Source organism: Vigna unguiculata, chromosome 5, assembly GCF_037176805.1.
Source record: "Vigna unguiculata cultivar grain cowpea cultivar isolate G323 ecotype 2 chromosome 5, ASM3717680v1, whole genome shotgun sequence".
Classification (NCBI taxonomy): Eukaryota; Viridiplantae; Streptophyta; class Magnoliopsida; order Fabales; family Fabaceae; genus Vigna; species Vigna unguiculata.
This window is the reverse complement of record NC_140796.1, coordinates 45,703,227-45,712,444: the sequence shown is the minus strand read 5'-3', so window position 1 is coordinate 45,712,444 and position 9,218 is coordinate 45,703,227. Positions and strand designations below refer to the sequence as shown.

The 9,218-nt window shown below is 31.8% G+C and overlaps 1 pseudogene; it reads left to right on the top strand.

Moving 5' to 3' along the window:
* The first annotated feature begins 936 nt into the window (after positions 1-936).
* Positions 937-1,627, top strand: LOC114185800 (calcium-binding protein PBP1 pseudogene; annotated as a pseudogene).
* The last annotated feature ends 7,591 nt before the right edge of the window (positions 1,628-9,218 follow it).

Here is a 9,218-nt window from a genome sequence, read left to right as displayed (position 1 = left end):
TTTTTATTATTAATAAAAATTTATAATTGATTTGTAAATCGGAGTTTAAATTGGTATTTAATGTTAGATATTAATATTTTAACTATTTTAGAATATGATAATTATAAGTAGTAAAATTTTTGATAACCTATGTTAGAGATAAATTTAGATTACATTTTAATTACAAAATTTTAGTAATAATAAATACCATTTTAGATACTAATAATTAATTATTTTTTATCTCTAAATTAATTATTATTTAATAATTTTCTTTATAGTGCTAGTACATTAATAAAGTTAGTCAAACTTATAATTCATAAATAATAAAATTACAAAAGCTTAGTAATCTAGTATCAAATAATAGTGTAGATGACTAATAAATATATTTTTCAATAGTTTTTCTTCACCACTTGAAAAAAAATTAAGTGAATTTATGTCATATAAATTAAAAACAATTCATACACTCCAATTTGATGAAAGTTAAAAAAAAATACACATGCAAATATAAATGCATAATATAAGCTAATTAAGAGAAACTAAATTTATTTTACTACTTTATTTTCCCTTTTATAATATCATGTGTTACTGATTGTTAGTTTAAGTCGAGACATACAAAATATATATAATAAAAATTATGATTATAATCTATGAAATTGTGAATTATTTTTGAGACCAGTATTTCAAAAGTAAAAATAAAAGGTTAATGAATATCTGGAATTGAAAATGTTTTTAATGCTGTACTGTCGGTCTTTGTCGATAACTTCATTATGAAATTTAAAAGAAATGATGATAATAAATCTTGCATACAAAATAATTATAATTCGAAAGAAAAGAAAAAAAAAACATTCAGAAATTATTTAATAACTCTGCAGATTTGTGTGAGAAAATGCCACAATTTGAAGAGGCAGCAGTGACCAGAAAAACACATAAAAAAGGCAATATTCAGAATGAGAAATCTGTGTTGGCTGTTTGTGATTATTTGGGTATATAAACAAACACATGAGGCTTCTATGAGAAGCTACCATTATCCTCTGCACACAGTGTTCTTGAGATTTTGGCCGACACAGAATCCTGGGGAGATGGAACTTGACTACCTGATGGACTTCGAGGACTACTTCCCCTCCATGATTGCGCGAATGGGGGCAGAAGGATTCATCGGAGAACTCTGCAACGGCTTTCGCTTGCTCATGGACGTTAACAAAGGCCTCATCACCTTCGAGAGCTTGAAGATCAACTGTTACTTGCTAGGTTTGGATGTGAGAGACGACGAACTGGTGGGCATGCTAATGGAGGGTGATTTGGACGGAGATGGTGCTCTTAGTCAAATGGAGTTCTGCATTCTCATGTTTAGGCTCAGTCCTTGTTTGATGGATTCACCTAAAATCTGCACTACTCAGGTTGGTGCAGACCCCATGCTCATCTAGAATCTAATGTAAAAAAACTGTTACTACTGTTACTGTTACCATCATTACTCTTAATTAACACCACTACTTCTTACCTACTTCTCCTTCTTCCGTTTTTCTCTTTCTCAGTTACATAGTTAGCATAAGAGAATTCAGAGAAGTAGAATTCATCTTGTTGTTGTGACTTTCATAAATCTTAGTTATGTCATTCAATGTTCTTCGGAACACAAAAATGGCCTTCCATCTGTAGTTTCTCTCTCTCTCTCTCTCTCTCTGTCTATAAAGTAACGTTGATGAATGATTGTTGTCACTGTTAACTATTATTTATGTATTTATTTATTCTGTTCTGATGTGCCATGCACTGTTTGAAAGCTAACGCTCTAGAGTGCTGTCGGAGAAACGTCATTTCATGTTTTCGTTCACTTTTCGGAAGTCACGAACTCACTTGTCTGTGGCTTCCGAGCGTAACGAGAGCGACGCAGGTTGCGCATAATTGAGATTAGGTTAAGTCGAGATTCGGGGAGATTTGGTTTTGTTAAAAAAATATATATATAAGCAAAGGAATTTTGCTATGATTGTAATATAAACTTGTGTTTAAATAATGATAATATAAAATAATGCAGGGTTAAATGTTTAAGATGAGTTAAGCAATTGTTAGAAAAATTGAAAATATTATGCATATGTTAAATGAAAAGAACAGTATACGTTGACTAAGTTATGCAGAGACTTCTTCGCAGAGTAATGATTGTCGATGAAACTCTGCTTTCTCATATATGTATATATTTGTTTTAATTGTCTTCTACAAAAGCCTAAAAACTAATTTCTTTAAACATTTTTTTTAGATGCCTTTTCTGCTTCATTTGATAACTTTTTTTCATAGTAAAATGTTATATTACAATGATGATAATAAATATAAATAAAATATTATAATTTGTGAAACTATACCCTGAGTGTAAAAGAAAGATGGATGTGTGAAAGCATCATGGCATTTTTAAAAACGCTTAAGGAGAGACTTTTATAGATTAAAAGATGGAGTTAATAATGTGGTATTTTCTCTATAATGTTTAATATAGTTATAATAAAAAATTGCTAAAATTAATAAAATATTAAATAAGTACTTTTAGTCTTAATAAATACTTATACATTTATTAAATATTCTTTAGTTTATGTTTATTGATGTTGAACAATAATATATATGTGTAGCAACCATTAAATGATAACATGAAAAAATCTTTGAAAAAGTCGTCAACATAATTTATTATATTGCCAAAGAAACTCTTAAAAGAAGGAATAATCTTCTAAATTAAATTTGGATCCAGAGTCGTTTACAAGAAGATATTATCACCTTATAAGATCTATTATGAGAGGGTTCTTCTAATGTGAGACAGTTCTTCTAACTAAATGTAATTTTTAAATTATTTATTCTTATCTAAAAATCAAATAAATTAATTATTTGTATACCTTTTAAACTAAAAAAATATTTATAAAATTATTTATTTTGGTATGATATTGATTGAACTTGTTTTTACATATTTTTATTCACTAATTGTTTCTTTAAAAAAGAATTAAGCTGTTGTAAAATTTGTTTATTGCAAAATATGCTTGGCCATTATAAGTAGAGTAATTTCGTTTTGGTCATTATTGATACAACAATTTCGATTTGGTTATTACAAAAAATATGATTGTTGTTGAGTTGTTAGAGGATATTCATCATGAGCCATAAGATTTTAACTCATCATCATCTCTCATTCACATCTATAAATAGGTGGTCTCGTGCTCTCCTAAAACACGTTCTCAATTCTCTTGTCTCTCTTCTTTCTCATATATTTTCATCTGCTCTCTTGAGTTACTTCATCTATAAAGAGAAGTATTTTCTTGCTAGTTATGAGATTATTAAGACAATCTAGAAAGTTCCTATTACATTTTGGAGGACTTGCGCAACACACTGCATATAAATTTTTAATGACAAAGAATTTACATGTTTCAGGAAGAGTTATTTTATTTTTGGTTCGTTAGTTTTCCAACACTTATTTAAATGTAATTACGTTTATTTTCAATAAAATTATATTAAAAGAAATATAAGATAATAGAATCATATATATTTCAAATAATTTATTTATTAATTTATTTACTAAAATAATTTTGAAATAATAAAATATAAGATATATATTTATATTTGAGATTAATAAAATTATTTTACTTCAAAATACACACACATATTTTAATTAATTGATACTATATATAAACGACTTTTCAATATATAAAAATAAACTACATATGTACAACCATACTTATTTAAGTAACAGATGAAAAAAAAAATGAAAGTATTATAAATAATATGTATTTTAAATGCAAATAAATTAAAAATATCAATGATTAGATTTATAATAGTTCTAAATTTAGAAGGTACAGAAAATGAAGTAAAAATTTGGATACCGTACCATCCTACCTAATTGTATGAATGTATGACAGAAAGAAGTTGGAATACAGCGTACTCAAAAGCACCATTTAATGTGGTGTGGCCCCTTACATGCAACTTTATTATTTAATAAAGCTTTGGTTGAGACCCGTGAAGTGAAGAAGAGCCTTTTAACCGTCTCTGACAGCAACATATTTACCCTACCTACGTTCTACGTTCTGTCTTCTCCACAACTTTAGGATTTCTTATCACTTCTAACTTTGGTCATATTATAAATGCTTTTGGAACTGCACACTCTCGTTTCACACAATTTTCTCACCTTCTCTGCTTCTTCTCTTTTTCTCTCATCTTTTTTTTAACTAATGACATCATCACACCCTATAACGTCACTAGTGCAAAATTGCATTTTTACCTCGCCTTATAGGTCTCGGTTGATAAGGAACCGAAGCATATAACGGCGCAGTGGCATTTTTGCAATTTTAAGCAACTTTTATGCCTCGGTTCAAGAAAAGCCCGAAGCCAAAAGGGGTTATAGGCTTCGGTTCAAAAAAAAACCGGTGCCAAAAGGTCCTTATATGCTTCGGTTGAATAGACCCGAAGCCAAAAAGGTGACTAGAAATTTCAAAAATGCCACTAGCGGTTACGTCTTTGGCCTCGGGTGGCACTGAACCGGGACCAAATAGGGCTATATGCCTCGGTTATTAATTGAACCGAGGCCATATACTTTAATTAGGGCATCTCCTTTACTTCTTCCTCGCGCGCCGCTGCTCCATCTCTCTCTGCGACAACACTCTCCTCACTCTTCCCCTCTGCGCACACTCTCCTCACTGTTCCACCACCACCCCACACTCTCCTCACTGTTCCACCACCACCCCACACTCACTGTTCCCCTCTGCGCACACTCTCCTCACTCTCCTCACGGAAGAACTGGTTTACGAAGAGGAGAACAACGCAACGCAGAGTCTCCGTCACCCTCGGAACCGCCGCCGCTACAGTCTTCACGGTGGACAACGCAACGCAAACCCTAATCCCTCTCACGGCTGCGCGGCCCTGCTCGCCTGGGACTACGTCAACGATTGACGTCGGCACGCATTCGCTGCCACCACGCCAGCCACCGACACTGGGTCCGCGAGCACCAAGGAAACCAGCCCTCCGGCCGCCGCGACAACGACCACTCCTGTCCGAGACTCCGACTCTCTGTTTCTCTATTTCTGATTTGTTCTTGGGTGTGAACGTTTGGGGAAGATGAAATGTGAGAGCTTTGTGCTGGGACGGGGTTCTGATTCGGTGTGATGTTGTATTGCAGGGAAGCGGAGGAGGAGGCGGAGGAGGAGGAAGAAGAGAAGGAGAATGAGGCGGATGACGGTGGTGACGCGGAGGTCCGTTAAACCTATCATCAAGAACGTGCAGAGGGACATGTCTCGTGAAAATTTTAATTAAAAAAAAATATTTTTACCTATGGCTCCGGTTCAGTTAGAACCGAGGCATAAAAGAGACTTTATGGTTTCGGGTAACAACCGAGGCCAAAAGAGGTACCTTTTGGCCTCACCCCAATATGCCTCGGTTCCAGACCCGAGGCAAAATGAAGAAAATGACCGGGGCAAAAAGCCCTTATTGCACTGGTGCGTTGTCTACCAAAACATTTAACGTTGCCAAAAACCAGAAACAATTAACTGTGAAAATCGACAAACCAGTCTCAGTCCCCAATCCAAAACCAACAAAACAGCCAGAACATCAACCCAGATTTATTTTAACTTCTTTTTGCCTCAACTCAATACTCTGCTCACACTTTTCTTGCGCCTCTTCATAATGCGATAATTCATCTTTTGTCTTCGAAATTCATAGGTGGGTCAAAGTTTCATAGTAAAATTAAATAAAATGATTCGTAAATCTATTGTATAAAAAGAAGGGAGAGATTTATTATGAATATACATCGTTAATAAAGTATAAGTTCAATCACATAAGACATTATACTTGTTTTCTTTTTAATGAGACACATCTACCTGAAACTCAATCCAACTCAACCACATAAGACATTGACACCACTATCAACTTAAAATTTCAACACGATGAGTTTATGAATCTTCATCCTTATATGGTACTTAACTTTCTTATTTCTACCTACTACGAAACTTAAACTCACACTTAAATTTTCAAACATTGTGTATGGATTAAAGGTGTGTGATAAATTTTCACCTTTATTGTATTTACGAGACAAAGACGTAAGCAAAGATTATGAATAAAACCTAAATTAGCATATAATAAATATTAATATATTTTATTTTTAGTGCCATTAGAAAAAAATGTTTAATTATGCCTTTGGTCCCCATTTTGGAGTCAAAATCTCAAAATGGTACCTAAATTTTTAAAAGTCTCAAAATTGTCCCTTTTTTTATTGAAACGTCTCACGTTTGCCCTTTCCATAAGTCAAGGTTGACACCGTTAGAGGGAGTGTCACGTGTCAGCTCCTCGATTTTTTGAATTTTTGAATTTTTATTTTGAATTTTTTAAAAAAAATCAAAAAATTACCACGTGGCAGTGACAGAGTGAGTGATGTGGCAGTGATAGTGACACGTGTCAGTATTACACCACGTGTCATTTCCTTAGTCTCAATTTGGTCCCTTTATTTTAATTTGTCTCAATTTAGTCCCAATTTTTGTAAAAATTAGCAATTTTGTCCCTCTCCAAATTGAAATCAAATTTAATTTCTCTATAAATGTACACAAATATTTCCATCAAAATTGATTTTTCAAGTAAATATTTTAAACCAAATTAAGTTCATTTAATTAATATTTTACATTGAACTTTATTTAAAATGGTTTAAAAGTTGTTAATAGAAAATAATGTTAATAGAAAAAAATTCATAAATTAACTAGTTCATGTAAAAATAAAACACATATAAATTTAAAATTTGAAAACAATTTTAAGTAAAGTTGAATGTGAAACATAATTTTAAATAAACTTAGCTATGTTAAAAATATATAATAAAAATATCAATTTGAATAAAAATATCAAATTTAATAAAAATATTTGTATAACATTTATATAAAATTAATTTTTTGTTTCAATTTGAAGAGGGACAAAATTGCTAATTTTTACAAAAATTGGGACTAAATTGAGACAAATTAAAATAAATGGACCAAATTGAGACTAAGAAAATGACACCTGGCATAATACTAACACGTGTCACTGTCACTGCCATGTCACTTTGTCACTGTCACGTGGCACGATGACAACTTGACACGTGGCAATTTGTTGATTTTTTAAAAAAATAATAAAAAAATTCAAAAATAAAAAGAAATTCAAAAAAAAAATAATAAAAAAATTCAAAAAATCGAGGAACTGACACGTGGCACTCCCTCAAACGGCGTCAAGCTTGACTTAACGGAAAGGGCAAACGTGAGACGTTTCAACAAAAAAGGAGACTATTTTGAGACTTTTAAAAATTTGGGTACCATTTTGAGATTTTGACTCCAAAATGGGACGAAAGGCATAATTAAACCTAGAAAAAAAGTTTGTAGTCTTGGTTTAGTTTGTTTATGTTAGCTGGTTTGAAAAAGATTTCCAAAATCTATTTATCATTTCACATGAAATTTACAAATTCTCTAAAAAGATCCCAACCAGCTTGCAAGATACAAAATATCCATATTTTTAAATACAAATTTAGCTTCCTTAACTCAATTTGTCTGCTCCTTTTAAGACATATAATTAGGAAAGTCTTAGCTTGTTTCCAAAAAACATATCACTGAGAAAGAGTAACATATTGAATTTAGATTCTACACGTAGTCACAAAACCCCCTTCATACAAACCACATTATAGTAACTTGAGATTTGAGGGGGAAAATTACTCAAACGGAATTTGATTGGTCAGACTAAAAAGCAAGTACTGTATCACTTTTCGTCTAGTCTAAAACCATTCATAATCGTCAAATGTACATGAAAACAATTCCATGGATACCATGAATATCCGCCATTTTTTATTTAATTTTAAATAAAAGTATTTAAAAACAGATTTTTAAAATAGAAACTTAGATTTAAAAATTCGTTTTATTGTACAATTTATATAAAATTGCACACTAAAATATTAATGTAAATAAATTTGATCTTTGTAATAAATTTAGATGAATTGTATTAAAATATAAATTTTTAAAAATTAATCTTTTCAAAAATAACTTCAACCTTTTAGGTTTAAATATAAAAAAAATATAAATATTTAAGTTTTAAGCAAATTTTCAATTATTAAATTTGTTTCGTTATTAACTTTGTGTTGATAACTTTATTTATTTTTTAAATATTGAGATCCATTAATAATTATTAGTTGATAGTGTGTATATGCAAGCTCAATATCATAATACTCATATCCATCTCATCGTAAGCAAGTAATGATATTATAATTTATTTGATGGTAATCCAGTTTATTTAATGTAAGATACTAATAAAATTAGTCGAGTTATATGATTAATTTAATGGTAAAAGTCAAAAGAAAGGGTAGGTGAAATTGTGGATTGAACTTTTCTCTATTGACATTTGGAAATTATCGTTTTGAGTTATATATTAAACATAATTTAAGAAATTAACTTTTTCTTTTAAATTACCTCTTAGAAATATTAAAATTTGTTCTTTTTGTAACATCCTATTTGAATAGATAAAATTTACTAAATAAAACATCACACAATCATAATAAAGAGCAGTCAGATTTGGAACAACATACATAAGAAACCCAACTGTTACAGTCATCCAAGAATGTACTTGCAAGGCTTTCTAGGCATATAACCATGCCATAGCCAAAACAGAAACAACAAGATTCACAGATAAACAAAAGAACTCCTAGAGCGAGAAATTACAATAGGCACTAGGGCCATAGAATACTCCTGAGAGGCATGCAAACATGTCCCCTAAGCTGCACCACTGCTACCACCAAGCCTACTCCCAGAATTTCCTCCATCTGCTCCCACCAAGGGTGATCATCGCGAAAGAGAAAATGTAACAGGAACATAACAAAATGCAAGGGTAAGCTAATGTAATATAAATTTTATCGGGGTATAGCATACGAATATTTAAACAGATCAATCATGCAGCACAGTAAGCACAGAGAATCTAATTGTAGCCAACACACTAGACACTATGACTCAATTATCCGGATACATATACTAAGATCGAATTCACTGGAAGCTTGCACTCGTGGTGGCCTCTACTGCTCTGCAGAGCCATTGCCAATGGGTTTCACCCTACCACGCACAAGGTTAACCTTCAAGCATCTAAGGCCATTATCCTGCCAAAGACTAAGGCCTCCCGCCACTCTCACCACTTGGGTCAGATTGCTCTACCTGAGACTCACTGACCCTTTAGAGTTTCGGGATGCGATCCTTACTTGAATCCATATCTTAATATATACACTACACGCCACCATGAAGTCT